Source organism: Sciurus carolinensis, chromosome 17, assembly GCF_902686445.1.
Source record: "Sciurus carolinensis chromosome 17, mSciCar1.2, whole genome shotgun sequence".
In the NCBI taxonomy this organism is placed as follows: domain Eukaryota; kingdom Metazoa; phylum Chordata; class Mammalia; order Rodentia; family Sciuridae; genus Sciurus; species Sciurus carolinensis.
Window position 1 is genome coordinate 22787724 of NC_062229.1, and position 16807 is coordinate 22804530.

At 45.3% G+C, this 16807-nt stretch overlaps 1 protein-coding gene across 3 annotated transcripts in view; it reads left to right on the forward strand.

Annotated features, from left to right (window-relative positions):
* Nucleotides 1–4444: 4444 nt before the first annotated feature.
* Gatad2a (GATA zinc finger domain containing 2A) overlaps nt 4445–16807 on the forward strand; it is a 106875-nt gene continuing 94512 nt past the window's right edge. For all 3 annotated transcript variants that reach the window (XM_047531226.1, XM_047531231.1, XM_047531234.1), the window contains exon 1: nt 4445–4778. The gene's annotated coding sequence lies outside the window, so the exon portion shown is untranslated. The remainder of the gene's footprint in view (nt 4779–16807) is intronic.

Sequence of the window (16807 nt, forward strand, 5' to 3'; positions counted from 1 at the left end):
GTTTCTTTTCCATTGGTATTAAGCAATTGTCATTCTTCATTGCCAATGGGTACTACTTCCTTGGTCCAAGGATGTCTTGAAGGAGATCAGTAAGAGGTCTTGCAGGCTGGCACCCACCCGGCCCTCGTTTTTTCTATTTACCACTGAAGAACCACCTCCCTTACTGCCTGTGGAGTGGCCTGGCTTGGTTCCCATTTCCCTATTTGGATGTGAATGTCACTTAGCCAGTTTGCCCACATGATTTCCCAGACCCAGGAAGGGACACGCCTTGGTGCAAAGATGCAATCGCTGCTACCACCATGGAAAGGAAAGCACATCCTTGGTATAGTCATGTGCCTCTCTCTTTTTTTTTTCCTTAGGGCAGAAGCAGTGGCTATGTCATCTATTTTTTGTGTGGCATTTTACTCTCTCTGACAAAAATCCTTTTGCTTTGAATTCTTCGAGGAATGATTTTCCAGCCAAATGGGATTTGTGTGTATGTGTGCTGGAAATTGAACTCAGGGCCCCACAAGTGTTAAGCATGCACTTTACCACTGAGTAACACACCTAGCCAGGATTGTTTCTGCTTAGAATTTCAGGCTACATGGATATCCAACTTCTCTACGCTGGGAATGTCTTTTTCCAAAAAACTAAAGAAATTCTGTGGATTCTTAAAATAAAAAGGTGAGATTTAATAATGGGTCCTGACATTTCCAGGGGTCAGTCTGAAAACTGCATGGGGTATCTCTGAAATAACCTCACTGAATTTGCAAGCTCCCTTTGACAAAATTATTGTGGATGGACTTGACCCTAGTGAGGGTCCCTAATTATCCTGTGCTCTGGATTCTGGGGACTCTATTAAAACTGTACCCAGAATCTCCCTTCAAAGAAACACTTTCCAGAGTTGGTCTAAGAGAAAGATGAGCCAGTGTGGTGGTGCACACTGCCTATAATTCCAGCAGCTTTGGAGGCTGAGGCAGGAGGATCTCGAGCTCAAAGCCACCCTCAGCAAAAGCAAGGTGCTAAGCAACTCAGTGAGATCCTGACTCTAAAAAAAACACAAACTAGGGTTGGGGATGTGGCTCAGTGGCCAAGTTCCCTTGAGTTCAATCAAATAAGAGAAAGATGAAACTCAGGGAAATTTACTTTTTAAATTTTCTTTCTTTATTTCTTATTTTGGTAGTGCCAGGGATGAAACCCAGGACCTTGGGCATGCTAGGCAAGCACTGTACCATTGAGCTGCATCTCCATCCCAAGGCTCAGGATAGTTCAGGTTCTTTTTGTTTGTTTGGTGGTGCTGGGGATTGAACCCACCCAGGGCTTTGTGTATCCTAGCAAGCACTCTACCAACTGAGCTATATCCCCAGCCCCACCCCACTTTCAGGTATTTTTTATTCTTCTTTTTTGGAGGGGGGATTGAATCTAAGGCTTTGTGTATGTTAGGCAAGCACTCTATCACTTGGCTACATACTCAGCCCTTTAAAATTTTATTTTGAGACAGGGTCTAAGTTGTCCAGGCTAAGTTGCCCTTGAACTTGAGATCCTTTTGCTTCCTCTCCTGAGTAGAGGGGATTACAGGCATGCAACACCATACTCAACTGAATTTTAGATTCTTAATATGGCTTTACTTTGCACAAAGACTAAAGGGCACAGGACCAGCCTTCTTCACACTTTTTCTGTACATGGGCTGGGTCTGAGATTTGGACAATGCAAGTTTAAGATTCTTCCATAAAATAGCAGTAGGATGTGAACCAGTCCCGACTGTCCTCTGTGTCTCTCAGTTTCTCATGTATAAAATGATAGGGTTGGACAACAGGCTGCTCTTTGATCCTGGTTTGGTTTAACAACTATAAAGAAGTTAAGTGCAAAGCACTGAGGGATTACTTAAATGAATGAGGTCGGTTTCCTATACTTGGAAAGCTTCCTATGGGTGCCTGAAATGAAACTAAAAGTTTCTGAACCCTACTGTGTAGCAGACACAGTGCAAATCAGCTCACAATTCTCAGTGCTACCCTTGGAGGCTGGTGTTCTCTTATATGATGAGGAAAATAACTGGCCTTTCCAGGGAGTGGCAGGCATGGGTTCGACCCCAGCTGTGGCAGCCACCAAAGTCCAAGTGTTTATCCTCCACTCTGACAGTCTCAGATACTTGCAGAATGTGGTAAGTGCTACAAGTAGAGGTGCCAACAAGGTGCTCCGGGAACACGCTGTCTTCATGTTTACAATGGCTTCCTTCCCTAGCCAGGACTCTGTCAGCCTTGCCAGTTGGGGCTGAGCTCATTCTGGGTGTAAGTCCCCACAGAACTCCCTGCCAACCTCCCATTATTGTGATTCTCTGAATGTATTCTTTACTTTTCTTCCAGGAATGGCAGCCCACTTGTAACAATAACAATCATCCTTTCAACATGGTCACACTGCTTTATCGTTTACAAAGCAATTTCACATCCATTATCTCATTTAATCACTTCCTCCTCTAAATTCCTACAGCATTTTCTTTGTATATCTTGAGTATAACATTCTGCCTTCTATAACAGGCCCATTTCCTTTTATTGGATTCATCTTGGCTTATCAGTCCTATCGCGTAATTCAGGTATCTCTGCGCCTTGCCCATTTCCATGAACAAAGTAGGGGTAATGAAAGTTTGCCATACTGCATCCTCACAGTGTTGGGGGTCTGTTTCAGTGCTGCTTCCTTCATTACTTTGATTCAACGCATAAAAAGGGCAAAGGTGGGTCCTTTTGGGGGAAATCAGGTAAAAATTGTAAAACGGGGGAAGATGGGTGAAGGTCTCTGACCCGGCATAGGCCACATGCAACAGCAGAAGCAATGTTTGCAGTTTGGAGTGACAGATGAGCTTTATGTGGGGGTGGGTGGAAAGCAGGAATGCTTACAAGGGCCTTACCCAGCAGAAGGAAACTTTGGGATTGAAGGAACCAACAGAGGTCAGAATTAGGAAGGGCCACAGATTTGTCCCTTGGGAAACAGTGGAGGACTGCACAGAAAAAACAAAAAAAAAAACAAAAACTGCCTGACTATCAGCTCAGGCCTATAATCCCGGATACTTGGAATGGGAGGATCACAAGTTCAAGGCTAGCCTGGGCAACTTTGAGACTTCATGCCTGAGGCCCTGGATACCAACCCCCTTGAAAAACAACCCTCTCTAACAAAATAAAACTGGGGGAAGGGCTATTTGGGCAGTTTTTCCAAAAAGGAGGGATAACTTCCCATGATATTTTGAGGAAAGGATTCAGATGGTGGCAGTTCTCAGGAAAAAGGGAATCCTTCCCACAACACTCAAAAAAAGTGCGAGAAGTACAACTCCTTGGCACTTCTTTAATAGAGTGGAAGGGGCACCAATCTCCTGCAATCCTCTTCTGGAGAAAGCAGGGGGGCTTGAACCTTGAGTTTTTCCTTTTTTGGGGGGTGGGAAACATTTTATCTTCAGATATGATGGCGGGAGTGGGGCACGCAGCACCCACTTCAGCCGTGGCACAGAGCAGTGGTCCCCCACAGTGCTCAAAGTGGCAGAGGTTGCCCCCCTGACGGTCCTTGCGAAAAGCAATGGGCCCGAATTCCCCAAAGTCCCTCAATAAGGAGGGCAGGAATCCCGAGCTCCCACGTTTTAGAAATGAGAGTCAGAGTCCTAAATCTACAAAATCATCCTCAGCTGGCAAGTCTCTACAGAAAAACAAGCAGAGCAAGAATCCCCAAAACTCTCAGAAGGGCCAGGGGAAAGATCTGACGACTCCCCTCGGAACGGGGGCCCGGGAAAAGAATCCCGAGACTCTCCTCAGAACGGGGCCAGAGGCAAGAATCTCCAACATTCTCCTCAGAACAAGGTCGAAGCCACAACTCCAGACAGAAAAAAGCGCAGGGGCAAAGAAGCCCCGCAGGGACAAGGCCCAGCCACGACTCGCCCAGAGACTCCTCAGAGACGCCTCCCGCGGCCCCGCCCGCCGCCCAGCGCAAACGCCCCACGCCCGCCCGGCCCTGGCCGCCTCCGGTGCATTGTGGGTGGGGCGCCCCTGCTGAGCACTGCGGGGAACCCCCTGCCCAGTCAGTTGCCGGCCGCCGGGCGGCCCAGGCAAACCACCCTCGGGGTCCAAGCGAGCCGGCCACGAATTGACGCGTCCCCCAAGCCCCACCCCTCATAGCATTCCCGCCCCGAAGTTGAAGTCCTGCCTTCGAAGGACCCTGAGTGGCCCCGTAGCCCGCTCCACTCTCCCATTGGCAGTTTTTCTGTCAGTCATCATGTCCCACCCCTTAGGGCCCGCCCCAGCCACCGGCGCGATCCCGAGGGCCAGCCGGCCCACGCGCTCATTGGTCGCATCGTGCTGTCCGTCGTGAAACTGGCCACACCCTCTGTGGGGTGCGGATTCTAGGAGCCCCGGCCAGAGCTCATTGGCCTGCGGCGCCGCCACTCGGCTAGACGCGCCTCAACCCGGAAGTGTGAGAGGCGAAATCTGCCTAGCAACCGGGGAAGCCGGGCTGTGAAGCGGGCAATTTCAGTGTGAGACCGAGCGGCGAGACCGAGCGGCGGCTCCGAGCGCGGCGCGGCAGCTCCTCCCGCCCGGGGTCAGCGCCCCGGCGCGCGCACGCGCACCCCGCTGCCCAAACGCGCCCCGCGCCGCCCGCGCAGTCGGTCGGTCGGTCGTCGGTCGTCCTGTCGCTGCCGTCGCCGCGGTAGGCGCCACCTGAGGGAGCCGCAACCGTGGGACGTGACCAGACCCGACCCGACCGCGCTGCCCGAGGCCGTCCGGGGCCCCAGCCGCCCGCGACAGGGACGCCGAGCAACTTCAGTGAGTGCGGGGCTGGCGTCGCTGGCGGGGGTCCGTGGCTTCCGGTGCCCGGGGTTCCTCTGGGGCTTCCGCTTCTCCCCGGCACCACGTTCGCGGAGTGGAGCCGGTTCTCTGAGGGTCCCTCGTCCTGCTGTGGGGTGCTTCATTCTCTTGGGGACCCCTGCGTCTCTAGGCGACCCCTGCCTCTTTTTAGGACCCATACCTGTGTGAGGGAAGCACCACCTTTTCTGAAGTCCCCTCCACTTTTCCAAGAGTCTAGCCTCCCTCAGAACCCCAACCTATTTGAGGACCTCTTTCTCTCTAGGGACCCATGCCTCTGAGAGGAGCCCCATCTGAGGGAAACTCCACCTTTTTGAGGGACTGCCTGGTTCTCTGAAGGGTCTCCACCTCCTTTTCTGGGGGTCTCTGGCCTCTCTGAGACCCTCTCTCCACTTCTTTAAAGAGACCCCTGCTATTATGGGAGGACGCCCCTTCACCTTTCTGGGGTCCCTCTCTCCCTAGGTATCCCCTGCTTCCATGTTGGGGGCCTACCTCTCTAAGGAGACATTGCTACTCTCTGAGGGTACCCTCCTTTGGGGGACTCCCACCTCTCTGAGGACATAACCCTGCCTCTACAGGGAACCCCCCATGTTCTCTGAGAAGGTCCCTGCTTCTCTTAGCTATTGTTCCACTTTTCTGATGGGTCCTCTTTCTCCCCTACCTTTGTGAGACACTTTCCCTGCTTTTCTGGCCCCACTTCTTTGAGTAACTTCCTCCTTCTCCCAAGTTTTCCCAGCTAATCTGGAATGTTCCTGTTTCTTCAGAATCCTTTTTGGAGGTGTTCCCCACTTTTCTGAGTTATCCCCAATTTGATGGAACCCTATGTTTTTCGATGAGTTCCTTCACTTCCTGGTGTGTGTGGGGGTACTAGGAATGCGCATACATTTGACTGGATCCTTATTTCTCTGAGGTATACCCCACTTTCAAAGTATATTTATTTTGAGTCTTCTACTAACCTGTGGGTGCTGCTGCAATTTTTTGAGGGGTTCTTGGAGTTTCTGAAGATTCTTGCCCCTCATGTGAGATGTTCCACTTCTGTGGGTCACGCCCATCTCTGAAATATGCCTCCACTTTCCCAAGATATTTCTGTTCTTGCTGGGAGACACTGTGGGTCCTTTATTTTTCTGAGGGGTTCCCCTGCATTTTGAGGGGTTCCATTCTTACTTGCCTAAGGGTATTCCCCCTTTCTTGTGCCTACCTTCTTGATTCTCTAAGGAGAAAAGATTCCCTTCATTTATCCTTGGAGTCACCAAGTTCAAGGTTCCCCTGTTTCTATTGTGGCACCCATCTATTATGGAGGGAGAGATCACCCCCTTTTCTTTCATTCTTCTAGGCTGGGGGTTTTCTCTGGACTTTTATCTCAGCTTTCAGTGGCCTGGAGGATTTTGTGACTGGAGGGGAAGTTGAGGGACTTAGGCAAAAAACCAAAAAACACCCCTTTGTTTTCTCATGTCCTTCTTAAGACCTGCTAGACTTGAGGGCTGGGGATTGTTGCTAGATGACCACCTTGGTTACTTCATTTTTCAGCCCTGGGGCTACTGCAGGCCTGTGTCAGGCCAGTGTGGAGATCAGAGGGAAAGAGTGGAGACATTGTCTCTCCATTATCACATTGTCAAGCTGTGGGACCAGCCCACTTCCTGTCCTATCCCTCAGTCCTCCCTTTGCATAGTGTAACTTACCTTCCCTCCAGTCCCCCCTCCAAAAAAAGGAGAAGAAAATACTCCTTTGGGTCTTCCTGCTGCATTTTCTCTCCCTGAGCCTTCTGATTCACCCCTTGATCAACAGAAGATCTGTTGTGGCCCTGGTTTGAAAGACCAGGCAAGAGGCAGGAAATGGGTCACCTTAGATCCAGAAAGAGTGAAAGGGAGGCAGGGGACAGAATTTGTCTACATTGCTGTAAGTTTTAGGTGACTTCAACCTGGCCCAAAGGAAGTTTTACGTGGCTTTTGCAGCAGATTTCTACGTATTTTTTAATGGCCCACCCTGGATTCCAGGTTCACTCCAGTAGCAATTTTATCTGCTTTGCCAAATGCAGAGTTCTCAGGGAGCCCAAGTAGATTGAATGCCTTGGCATTGAGAGATGGTCCAAAGGACAGGATGGAATCTCAGTTTGAAACCTGAGTAACTGTAACCACTTCGTGTCTGCACACAAGACTCAGACTAAAAACATGGGGAGAACTTGACTGAAGTGGAGTTCTGAAATACAGCTGAACTCCAGTTTGGTTTAGATGTCAACAGGTTCTTCCTCGGACTTGCTAGAACTTCAGTTTCACTTTACAATTTGACTTAAGGCTGTCTCTCTCCTGTTCTTTTCCATCTGGGTCTTGCTTAATTTGAGTCCTTTGTGAAGACTCCTGCCGAGGAGGCTATAATTTGAGTTCTAAATCTGTCGGTGGACCATGTGGAACACAAGTTTCAACTCGAGCTATTTTCTTCTGTGGCAAGGCGGTTGGAGAGTTTCCTGGGCCCTTTGCTCCTGGGATAGTCAAGTCCAGGCAGGAGGCTGCTACAGACCTGTTACTCTTCTACTGCCTCTTCCTGGTCAGTTATAAGCACTGCCCTGAGGTGAAGAGGAAAGATGGTAGTGAGCTTGGGGCTTAGGCTGTCCTGAGATGAGTGCAGAGATGTGAAATGAAAACCTCGGACCAGCAGGGTAGAGTGTTAAAAAGGGAACTGGTGTCTAAAGTCAGGTTTGCCTTAGTCTGTTTTTTTTGGTTACTGTGATGAAATACCCGAGGTAGGCTACATTATAAAGAAGAGATTTATTTTGGCTCATTTTGTAGGTGCAAAGGCTCACATCTTGTGATGGTCTTCTTTCTGGCAGAGTCGTGAGTGTGCAGGGCATCGTGTGTCAAGAAACAGGATCCATTCCACGATATGTGTTTGTGACTAGTCTTCTCTCTCTCTCTCTTTTTAAGCCCCCAGGATTCAACCATGGGGACTCCACTCTAATGACCTTATCTAACTCTAATCACTACTCAAAGGCCTTTACTTCTAAACATCATAGTTGGATTAAATTCCCTCCTCTTAATACTCTCAGTGGGGATTAAATTTCAACATGTGAACGCCTTGGGGGGATGAAGGTATTCCTCCTTTCGTAGGCTTTCCTCCTCATTATCTAAAGGAGAAAGTCTTCCCTCATTTATCCTTGGAGTTCCCAACTTCAGGGTTCTCCTGTTTCTATTTGTGGCACCCACTGGTCTCTATCGTGGAGGGAAAGATCAGGTTCTGGTTTTGCCCTTCCTGGTTGTGTGGCCTTGGACAAGTTATGGCACAAAATTGGCACGTTTATAAATATTTGAGGGATCCCATTGCTATGAATGTGTGTATACCTACTGCCTGAGATGCTTCTTAGATGATTGAGTGAATCTGAAATAATGAACTGGAGGCACCTAGCACAGCTCCCCATATATGATTGAGGTGCAATAAGGGTTGGTTATGTTGCACATGAGATTAGGGTCCTGAACTGGAATCCCAGACCAGGAAGTGCTTGACATTCTGCCAAAGCTAAATGTCCCTGAGGAGAAAGAAGCTTGGTTATGTCTCTTGGAAAACCCACTGCCCCATGAGCTCTTTGTAAAAAATTTTCTGTGTTCATCTCACCAGCTGAGAGCTGAATTTGCTATGTGGGGTATTGGTGTTTGCCTTGGCTTTGGCTTCTCCCTCAGTCAAATGGGTATAATTTGTGAGTTAAGGGCAGGTAGGGAGAGGTATTACTCTAATTAGATCATAGGCAAAATAGAAGATTATAAGGAACATGAAGAATTGTGAGAAGAAAAGAAAATAGTTGAACATAAAGGATCTTATCCATATTTTGAGACTGCTTGAGTGAGTGATATGCAGCAGTTACCTGGTGAGCGATCTGTTCCTACACTTTAGAACTTTGAAAGATGAACTGTTCTTTCATGGTAATGGATCAGATTTGGGAACAAAAGACTGGGAAAGTGGTGTACAAAGGCATTTGACGCCACACAATAATAGTACTTGGAGAGGGCCAGTGTGTGGCTTAGTGCCCATGAGGAGATCAGAATTCATTCCCTCACTCCCAGGACTAGGGTCTATAGAGCTGTAAGTGATAATAATTCAGCTCTTTTGGGGTTGAGGAGTGAAGGCAATACTAGGGTAGGAGGGCAATGGCAATGGATTGGGAACAAAGTGAGTAGGACACTTATTTATTTTTAAGAAGGTTCTTAGCAATTAGTGTAAGCCCTAGAATTGTGACGTGAATTGGGCCTAGCCTTCTTCACTTATTAGGTGGGAGCAGATGGACTCTGCTTCTGCCCCTGATGGATAAAACCCAGAGGGAAATAATGGGTGAAAATCTGAACTAGGCCCCTAGTGGGCTGCTCCCAAGTTTAAGAAGAATTTTTTTTCCTGGAATTATTAACCCTCTCCCACCATACAAATGACTTTGGTATTGAAGCAAAGGAAAATCCACCAAACTTAAATTTGTCTCAATTCTTTTTTTTTTTTTTTTTTTCCTTTTTGCACTGGGGAATCAAACCCCAGGGCCTTGACTTCATTTCTTTTAAGGACACACATTCACCATATGAGAAAGGAGCAAAGTTTATTATTTTAAAAATATTAAAAAATGAGGTAAACAACTTTAAAGGGATCATTCTCCTCTTTGAAATAATGTTGTTTCTTGTGTACCACAGACTTTACTCGGGTGGATGGTGGCGCCACCACTGTGTCTCTTTATCTAACAGGAAGTTTAAAAAAATTTTTTTTTTTTTTTTTTTTTTTTAATTGAAGGATCCTTACAGCAATAAAAGACCTTGGATAGTTAGAATTGATATTGATCTAGGTACATTTATTTGAGGTAATGTAATATGGTTATCCATTGGTGGGCAGCTCTAAAAGGCATGTGGGTCCAAACACTGGTCAGCTTCTAACTCTGGCTGATAAACTGTTGATTTATATAACTGAAATAGCTAGGAAGTCAGGGTTTCCTTCCTGTTGGAGACAGCACTGGGGGCATTCAATCCTTGTGGGATCTTGATGATAAATAAGCTGACCTCTTTTGGAATTCGGATAAAACTACTGTATGGAGTGGGTCCATCCAAATGAATGAATGGTGTTATTTTTAATTTCTAGTATTAAGTTTTGCTTTATCATTTCTGGCTGCCTTCATTTATAGTGGTATAGTTATTTGTAGAAGAGTTTATTCCTCTGGGGCTGAGGTTGTAGCTTAGTTGAAGAGTGCTTTCCTAGCATGTGTTGAGGCACTGTATATATATATATATATATATATATATATATATATATATATATAAATAAAAAAAAGGTACATTGACAACTAAAAAAATATTTTAAAAAAGAGTTTATTCCTCTAAGCTGGCTTATAAGGGATGTGTGAGAACTCAAATAAGAGCTTTACTTATGGCAAGTTTTCCTGTGTGGACATAAAATAGTTTTTTTTTCCTCGTTACTTATTTATTCATTTAGAGCTGGAAATTGAACCCAGGGCCTTGCACATATTAGGCAAATGCTCTAACACTGAGTTATATCCCCAGTTCCAGCCCCACTCCCTCCCTCCCTTCCTTCCTTCCTTTCTTCCTCTCTCTCTCTCTCTCTCTCTCTCTCTCTCTCTCTTTCATTTTCTTTCTTTCTTTCTATTAGGAATCAAGCCCAGGGACTTGAAAATGAGTTTTTTAAAAATGTAACTTAAATTGGATTAAAAATTTGAAAGTGTTAAATTTTCTGGTTGATGTAACTTCCTATGTCAGTGAAAATTCAGCAACAAATGTTTGCATGTCTGAGAAGCATGTGCTGGGTGCCGAGGTCTAGTAGTGAGCAGAATTGTTGCAATGGGTCCTCCAGGACCTTGCATCCCTGTTGCGGACAAGAAAACAAACAAATGAAATAGTATTGTGGGGTCTCTGGGAATCTCCTGAAATACTGCGGCTAGCCTCATTGAGAGTTCGGGGTGGTTTCTTGGCGTTTAGAAGCAAAACCTCCCTACCTCTCTTAATTTCCTCTCTAAACTTATTTCCTCCCTCTAAAAAGGAGGCAGAATTTATGGCATTTTTCCCAGTTGATTGTCAGCTGTTGGCAGTAGTTGATCCATGATGACTGTGGCTGTAAACTTGGAGAAATGAGTGAGTCTGGGATGGTCACCATAGGGAATGTTTTCAGCTTTGCTTTTCTTGACATTGGTGGTGGTGTGTGTTTTTGGAGTCCTGCGGCATTTCTTCGTGGCAATCTATGAACAGTTCTAAAAGTCTTTCTTGCTTTGTTTGAAATCTGTGTGTGTGTGGGTTTGGTATCAGGGATTGAACCTGGGGGTGCTTAATCACTAAGCCACATCCTGAGCCCCTTTTTATTTTTCATTTTGAGATAGGGTCTCACTAAGTTGCTGAGGTTGGCCTCAAACTTGTGATCATTCTATCTCAGTCTCTGAGTCACTGGGATGACAGGCATATGCCACTGCACCTGGCTGACATCTTTTGTTTTGAGACAGGATCTGGTCTCTCAGTTTTGTCCAGGCTGGTCTTGAACTCCTGGGCTCAAGTGACCCTCTTACCTAAGCCTCCTCAGTAGTTGGGCCGTCACGTTTGGTTTGGCTTGCTTGAAATCTTTTTTTTTTTTTGGCACTGGGAATTGAACCCAGATTTCTGAGTTATATCCCCAGCTCCTTTTATTTTTTATTTTGAGTCTCACTAAACTGCCTAATTAAGGTGTTGCTAAATTGCTGAGGCTAACCTTGAATTTATGATCTTCCTGCTTCAGCCTCCTGAGCCACTGGGATTACAGGCATGAGTCATCATGCCCCACTGCTTGAAATCTTAAAAAAAATTCAGAGAGGGAGGTACTTGGCTGTTGTTGATCCATGAGAAAAGTGAGATTTCTAATGGAGGACTGCTTTGTCATGTATTGGTAGGTTCTTTTTGCATGCGATTCCCTCTTCCACCGGGACTGGGAAAGTGCCATATATTTATATATTATTTTGCAGTATTGGGGATTGAACCTAGGGGTGATCTACCATTGAACTACATGCCCATTCCTTCGGACAGGGTCTTTTTAAGTTTTAGAGACTGACTTTGAACTTGTGATCCTCCTGCCTCAGCTTCCTGAGTAGCTGTGATCATAGGCATCCACCACTGTGCAGTGCTTGGCTGAAAAGGTACTATTTTGATTTTCCTATTTTAGGGCAAGGCTAGAAATCTTAGATTTGATGTTGTCATCTCACCCTCACCCACCTGACTTGGCTGTACTTAGGTTTGAACTCAGGCCCTCAACATGCTAGGTAAGTGCTCTACCACTGAGCTACAACCCCAACCCTTAGACTTGATTTTAATTCACATAGGCCAGTTATTTGACAGGAGACTTTCTTAGGTATATGCATCTGTGACGGGTAGAGTCAGAGTAGGGCTGGATTCTTCTTTAGGGCACAGAGGGGAGAGGGAGGAGAGTGTTATAAGGAGAGTTTCTGGTAATCTATTTTGCCTGCCTTCCCTCTCAAGTAATGAATGGAGTTGGAGAGACAGGCCTGGGCTGGAAGTGGATGTGGACAAGTAATGCAACTGCATGTGACCAGGCTCCCATCTCTGGGCTCCTGCTGCCCTTGGGAAGTAGATGCTTGCTCCCGCCTTACTTCCTGTTATTTTCCCTCTTGGCCTAGTTCTTGGGCACCAATTTGAACACAGAAAATATGTTCAAGTACTCCTTTTTTCTTGGTAAGTGGCTTACCTTCAGAGCTGGAAGTCACCTGTGGATTTTCACTTGACAGTTCTGGGGGCTTGGCTAATACACACACAATACAGAAACCTTTCTGGCAAGATGGCCAACAGAATGGTTTCCTATTGCATTTTCATAGTGTTGCTCTCAGTAGCTTATCTTCTCCCAGGGCTGCCCTAGAGGTGTGTGTAGAACTTAGAGAAACAGATAGAAGATAGGTGTTTCAGCAAGGGTGTACTCTTGAAGAATGGTTTGTAGTTATGTATGTCTTTTTGCCTGTGAAGGTACTGTGGGCATCACTGTGTGCAGTAGAAACTTTAGAGCCAGAAAACCTTGGGTTTGAGTCATGATTCCACAACTTGCTGGCCTGTGACTTCAGGAAAATGGCCTAATACAAGTGGCCTAATCTTTTTGATCCTCAGGTTTGATCCACAAATCCTGATTTGTGGTATGGGCATGGTAAAAGCACAAGTGACCAGATCATTAAAGGTTTTGTTACAGAATTATATCAAGGTTGACTGTCCCTTCTGACAATTTGGACAGCTATCAACAGCAGTTGAGACTGCTTAAGAGCAAGCTCCCATGTTGGGGCTCATACTAGATACATCTGAGAGTTGTTGATGTGGAGGTTCCTGTGTTGGCTGATTTTTTTTCCCAGTGAGATCCCTCTGTTCATTGTAGCAGTATCATCTTAGGATACTTGCCATATGGACTTGGAATGCCTCCTGAAGCATGATGGGGCAACCGAGGGAAACACTGAATAGCTAGACTCCATGTGGCCGCATATGTGCTAGCAAAAGCCTGCCTTCAAAGGATATGGAAATACTAATATAACTTGCTAAGGGTCAGACATTTGGCTGGGAATAGGAGCTCATAGGCTACCAAGAAAAGACAGGTGCATGAACCAGTAAGTGCAGCAGTATTCTACAGTTGGATGGAGGAAGAAGGCGGGACAGGGAGGAACTACTTGTTAGGTGGCTAGGCATTCTGGGGCGAGGAATTGTGTGGGTGGGAGGGATCTGCATGTGAAAAACAGCCAGGCAAGTTCTCTCAACTTGATGAGGTATCCTCATCTCAAAGTCAAGAGTTGGAACAGAGCACTTTAGCAAGAAAAGCCAAAGTTACTCAAAGGTAGAAAGTCTTATAAAATGTGCCATAATATAATCCAAGAATGAATCCAAGCTGGGCACTATGGTGCACACCTATAATCCCAGCAATTAGGAAGTCTGAGGCAGGGGGATTGCAAGTTCATGGCCAGCCTCAGCAATTTAGAGAGACCCTGTTCAAAATAAAAAAAAATAAAAAGGTTTGGGCACTGTGGTGCATGCCTGTAACCCCAGTAGCTCAGGAGACTGAGGCAGGAAGATCTCGAGTTCAAAGCCAGCCTCAGCAAAAGTGAGTGCTAGGGATGTGGCTCAGTGGTGGAGTACCCCTGAATACCCCTCTCCTCCTGCCAAAAAAAAAAAAAGGACTGGGAATGTAACGCATTGGAAAAATGCCCAGCCCCAATATACTCCCTCACCAAAAAATAAATAAAAAAGATTAAACTCAAAATGTTTAAATTGAGCTTTCCTCAATAAGTAACCAATGATGACCAGTGGACTGGGGAGATAGTTCAGTTGGTAGAGTGCTTGCCTTGTAAGCACAAAGCCCTGGGTTCGATCCCCAGCACCCCCCCCCCAAAAAAAAAAAAAAATGATGACCAGTGAAATCAAGCTATCTAGACTTTGCAGTGGTACATAGTCTATGTAGAATTTAACCTGCAAAGGAGCTTTCAGGAAGCTGCTTCCTGAAAAAAATAATTTTTTCCCAGAATTGTTGTCTTTTCAACTGATTTTAAATGATTATTATTTTTTAAATTAAAAAAGTATTTTTCAGCTGGGCACAGTGGCTTATGCCTGTAATCTCAGTGACTCAGGAAGTTGAGGCAGGAGGATTGCAAGTTTGAGGCCAGCCTCAGCAATTTAGCAAGCCCCTGAGCAAATTAGTGAGACCCTGTCTTAAAATTAAAAAAAAAAAAATCCTCCAATACTGGGGATTGAATCCAGGGGCACTTAACCACTGAGCCACATCCCCAACTCCTTTTTTTTAATTGGTTGGACTGCCTCACTAAGTTACTGAGGCTGGTCTCAAACTTGCAATCCTCACGCCTCAGCCTCCCCAGACTCTGGATTTTCAGAAGTGTGCCACTGGGTAGACCTTCAGTTGGTCCAAAAAAATTAAAAAAAAAAAAAAAAAAAATTAGTTGTAGATGGACACATTGCCTTTATTTATTTTTTTATGTGGTGCTGAGAATTGAACCCAGTGCTTCACACGTGCTTGGCTACCACTGAGCCACAACTCCAGCCCCGGTCTAAAATTCTTAAAACATCAAGAATGATTTTTAAACTTTCATTGTGTTTTCAAACTTTAAGATTTATTTTTAACCTCTCAAAGTGTCCCTGTCGAAGGTTGACTTTTGACCTAAATTTTAAATGAAAAATTTTCTCAAACCAAGAATTAGTGAAATGTAGGCCTCATTAGGCCTTCAAGAGGGTGTGGTTCTTTGTTATCACTCTGTGGAGAAAATAAACTAGAAAAACCCTTCACCTGTATGGGGGGAGGGGTTACCTATCCTATTAGAAAAATACCTTGGAGGAATATTTTTCCCCTTCTCTTCAGAAAACAGTAAGTTGGACAGTTTGCCAGTTTAACAACCAGGGTTTGAACTGCATGCCGTTTTCTTTTTTTTCTAAACTAAGGGTGTTCACTAGCAGACCCAGGAATGATGTGACTAACAGTCTTTCTTTGCAGAGCGGGTTTGAATAGGCTGATAGCTAGACTCAAGACTGGCAGACAGTCTTTTTTTTTTTTTTAAATCATACTTTCTGCTTTTTCTTCTTTTGATTCCTTAATTCATAGAACACATTTACTTACTAACTTTTTGAAGACTTAGCATTGATCTAGATTAGATGGGAACTTTTTATGTAAATCATGTGTAGACACAAAAGAGATATTCCTTGCCAACTAGTGACACATGCAGATAAAGACAGTGGGAGATGCACTTCCGGTTCACAACAAGACTTCTGAGCAATTTGTGCTTAACCCTTTAGGGAAGTGTTTGTGCTCAGAGCCTTGTAGAAGCAGGAGGGACATCATCAGGGCCGCACTCTGGAAAGAACTGCCTAACTTTAGATGGAGCCTCAATTCTATATTGCCTGAATTCTAAGTGTAAGGAATTGTGGTTACACATAGCATTCACAACCAAACAAATGCATGTTGACAAAGTGGACTAAGTCTACAAAGCTGTGTTTCAGGGAGGACCACCCCCCCCAATACTGAGGAAATGAACCCAGGTTATGTATGACATCCTCAGCCCCTTAGGGGACAACAGTACTGCTGAGCTGTTTGTCTCCTATTAACTCTTCATTTAGTGTGGGAATATTGTGATTTAAAAGTGACATTTTTAGCAATGGTAACACATTGGAAGTATTGTGGTTTTCATAGGACATCACTGTAAGAGTACCTTTAGCTATTTTCCAATCCTGAAGAAGTATCAAAACTATCAAAGTACTAAGGAAATCAAATTCATGTGAAAATTTATCTTTCCCTTTCCTTTCCCAGCCAATTGCCTTGTATTCTCACTGTGTGAGCATGGATTTGCAGTGAAATAACTTTAAAACAGTCCTCCCTTAGATATTATGGTTATGTTATCCTAAATTCAGTGAAAACAGCCAGGTGCGGTGGCACAGACCTATAAGCCCAACTTTTGGGAGAATGAGGCAGGAGGATCAAAGTGTCAGGCCAGCCAGTGCAACTTAGCGAGACCCTATCTCAAAATAAAACATAAGAAGAACTGGGTCCTAGCTCGGTGGTAGAGCACTCCTGGGTTCGATCCTCAGCACTGGGGAGAAAGTCAGCAAAAACAGTGTAAACTTTAGAATATTAAAAAAGGTAAAGTAGGGAGAGCAGTCAGTGGTTTTTCACAAGGGTAATAATAAATAATTTTTTTTTTGGTGGTGGTGGTACTGGGGATCCAACCAGTGCATGTTAGTCAAGTGCTCTGCCACTGAGCTTACCCCCAACTCTTGTGTGAATGTATGTGTGTGTATATGTGTATGTGCACACATATATTTACAGTCATTCTGTCTTTCTGTGTCACCAGCCTATCAGGTTTTGGAGAATGTGCCTGCAGGCTCCTTAGCCCGTAAAGTCTTGGGACAAGTGATCTCTTAGACAGCTTTTGTCACCTAGTGTTTATCATAATAAGGCATCTTGTATTTTGTCCACCAGAAATTTCAAATAAATTTTCCTCCCTCCCTCCTTCTCTC